At 45.5% G+C, this 3,572-nt stretch overlaps 1 long non-coding RNA gene across 1 annotated transcript; it reads right to left on the bottom strand.

Moving 5' to 3' along the window:
- Positions 1–1,227: 1,227 nt before the first annotated feature.
- On the bottom strand, positions 1,228–2,202 carry LOC125522166 (uncharacterized). The gene is made up of 2 exons (XR_007289645.2): positions 1,626–2,202; positions 1,228–1,560 (listed from the first exon to the last, which is right to left on the bottom strand). It is a non-coding gene; the product is annotated as an uncharacterized LOC125522166 (long non-coding RNA).
- Between the last annotated feature and the right edge of the window lie 1,370 nt (positions 2,203–3,572).

Here is a 3,572-nt window from a genome sequence, read left to right as displayed (position 1 = left end):
GACGCACGGTGCAACGAAGAGTGTTCGATGTCGGTGTACTTGAGCCGGAGATGGTGTAGTCGGAGTGTCGACTTGAGGGGCTCTGTCTTGATGAGGATGAAGTGGAAGAAGAGTGGTTGAGAAACAAAGCACAAATCTCGTCCATTCTTACGTCATTCTCTTGCTTGTGGTCGTCGAGCTTGTTGTCGAAATAGTCTCTTGTACGTTGCTCGTAGAGTCGCAAGTCGGTGGCTAGGTTGTCGATGCATTCACTCATTGCTTGTTGCTCTTGATGCAAAGCATGTTGTGCACCAAAGAGGTGGCTCTTTGTGACGTAGGAAGACATGTCGTCGTCTTGCTCGATGAAGAGTGGGTTGGTAGAAGTACTTGGCCTATCCATCATTCTAAACAACTTCGTGAGTGGTAGAAGGAGAAGAACAATACCAAATGTACCTTGACCGAAGTTGAAGATGGATCAATGATCACTCCAATGTGAATAAGGAAATAGCACAATTGGTACCAATTCTTGTCGGTTTCTCACACCTACACAAGTAAAAGCTTATGGTGGAGCTCGGTTAGGATGGTGGCACAAAATTTGATGCAATTATTAGTGAGCTCCAATAGTGTTGGAAAAGATTCGCAAGTTGGCAATGCAACAAGTAGACCAATAGCAAAATATGGCACACAGAAACAGACACGCAAAGAGATAAATGGGGTCGTGCAACCAAGGAGAGCCAAAATGTGGAATCCACGAAAATGCTCTTGTTGCACAACACTAGAGAGGCACTAGCACGATTGCATAATACACTACAAGAATTCCATTAATACATGACAGTTTGTGTCCGTCACAGACCCGCGCAAAACCATCACGGAAGGGAATCCATGACGGATTTAAAATCTGTCATGTATATCGCGTCATAATTTGACCACCGCACACTGCATGACGGCTCATCCAAAACCGCCGTGGTCTGTGACGATTCTTGACCGTCATGGACGACACTTAACTAACATGCTCATAACGGTGTTAGCATGCTCATAACAGTGTTAACTTGTGTGCCACATCAGAATCTGACATGGATCTGACGTGGCATCCCATAAAGTAATTGGCCCAATAAGAATTTTGGCTCCTTCTAAGACAAACATCCATGTAGTAATCAGCCCAGTTGGAACTTTGGCCCGTTAAATTTTAGGTATGTCCAAGGCCCACTGGTTTCATTCTCAACAATTAGCCCATCTCATTTCTCTTGGTCCATGCAAATTCTGAGCCAGTATAAATTTGATAGAAGATATACGGTCATGTCATTAAATAAAAGAAAAAAATACATATGGTCCTCAAAAAACAAATACATACACACAGCAGAAAAAATTACACAAGCTTTAAACTACGGGTATTTCCATACAATGCATCTGCAAGGACCAGCAGAACACAAGAAACTAAAAATACAAACACCCAATTCTAATTTTGTGCAAGGGTGCGGGCATTCAGTGGATTGCTCGACGGAGATCCGGCTGTCCCGCCGACGTCATCGGAGAGAGAACCTTGTCCGCCAATATCAGGCCTCAACCCATGGTCGACATTGCCTGCGCGTGGACAAACCTTAAGACAACGTCAAAAAGGAAAAATCCAAGTATAGACGAAGGGGGACCTGGTGGGGCGACGGATGCGGGACAGTGGCGACGAAGGATGGCAGCCTCCCAGCACGGCGCATCCCCGGCTGCTGGGCCCGATGGCGGCTCTGTGCATCCCTGCAGTTCAGGACGCCCACGATGGGATCGGTCGCTCCTTGCAGCGATATGGCCGCGACCTGCATCGACGATTCCGACTCCGAGTTGTGGACTAGATCAGGCTTCAGGGACTGGATCGAGCAGTGGAGGCTAGAGGTGAGGGAAGGGGATGTCGTAGGGGAGGAAGCCCGTGGCCGCGCCGTGATCCTTCCAGGGTTGCCGTGGACTCGCGGATCTCAACGGGATCTGGCCAAAGGAGAGGATACTACAGCGGTGCGGTGGGAGTGCAGGCGGCGCGGCCGGTTGAGGGGTAGCTGGGCATGGCGGGGAGGCCTCGGAATGGGAGGGTGTGTGCACGAGGGGGGGAGCCAGGAGGGGAGGAGGGGAGTACGGTGGGCTAGCGGCATGAGAGGAAGAAGGTGTGTGGGTGCGGCTGCTGCTGTTCGAGTTCGGGCGGCGTGGGGGCGCTAGTCACGGGCGGAGATAGCGCGTGGGTGGGGTGAAGAACACTCGAGAAAGAGGGGAAGGTTTGCTAGCCGTCGGATCTCGCATGAGCAGACGGTTTAGATATGCGATCCGTGGGAGGGTTTGGTCAACCAATCACAGCGCGAGTTTTCTCTCACACCGGATCGCCACATCGGCAGGGGCAGGGGCACTCCGTTTCCTCGTATATGAAAAAGGAGCAGCAGTCTATCATGGCTTGGACAACATTAAAAAGCCCTACTAGTCCTTCTATGAGTTTCTTGTTGCCAGCCATGATGGTTTTAAAGAATAAATTAGACTATGTTGATTCTCATATAGATGAAATTCAAAAACTATATTTATACATTTTTAAGTTAACATGAATTTATATTTGGAGTCACATATTATATATAGAGAGAGATGTTGTGTATGAGTGCAAAACTTTATGTCTGCAATATTATTATTTTTGCGAATTTATGTCTGCAATCTGTCCAACCAGTTAAGTAAACATGAATTAAATTTTGAAGTTGCATATTAAATATATATATAGTTGTTGTGTACGAGTGCAATGTTTTACGTCTGCAATATGTCACACCATGATTTCTTGACAAACAGGTACAGACTATTCAAGGTGAGAGGTGCACGGTTTGATCCATGTCACACTTTTTTACTAAAAATTTTACTGTAGGTGCATTATCAGAAGGGAAATGGCCGAATGCTCCTTTAGTAATGCTGGTAGCATTGTTTTCACACGGTAGTCTCTTAACCCAAGTGGTCTTGGGATCAAGTCTTCATTGCATTTTTTAAATTAAAATTTATGGTCTCTGGGAAAAAACAAAGAACATATGGGCTTTATTGGGTTTCTAGGCACATTCACATCTTGCTGGTCGATGACGGTTTTCGTGACGGATGAGAGAAAACTGTCACATACTGTGACGGATTCTCAGAACATCATCACAAATCTGTCATGGATTAACAGGTTTCTTGTAGTGATAGGCGGATACGAAGACTTATGCACAACCTACTAAGCAAAAATGCAATGGTTTCTCTCCCAAGTATGTTCTATGTATGGTATTCCGATGATATGATCCAAGATGATCTAGTATGACAATCTTAATGTTGTATGATGCTATGGTTCTTGCTTAAAAGTTGTTTGCTTATCTTTCCTTTTTGCTTAAAATCTTTTTTGGCTCTTTCTCTTTTGAGCTCTTTTCTCATGCAATGTTTCATGAACCAAGATAGCAATTGTGTATGCGATGACAACCTTGTGACACAAGAGATGATACAAAGATATGGACCAATGATGTGATATATATGCAATGGGAAGTATGATCACTAATGTGCACAAGTGACGTTGCCGGCAATACTCAATGGCTAGTCTCGATGGGTAAGATACGCAAAATTGG

Source organism: Triticum urartu, chromosome 7A (assembly GCF_056163025.1).
Source record: "Triticum urartu cultivar PI428250 chromosome 7A, HENAU_Tu73, whole genome shotgun sequence".
Lineage (NCBI taxonomy): Eukaryota > Viridiplantae > Streptophyta > Magnoliopsida > Poales > Poaceae > Triticum > Triticum urartu.
The sequence above is the reverse complement of the archived record's forward strand: the minus strand, read 5'-3'. Positions and strand labels throughout refer to the sequence as shown.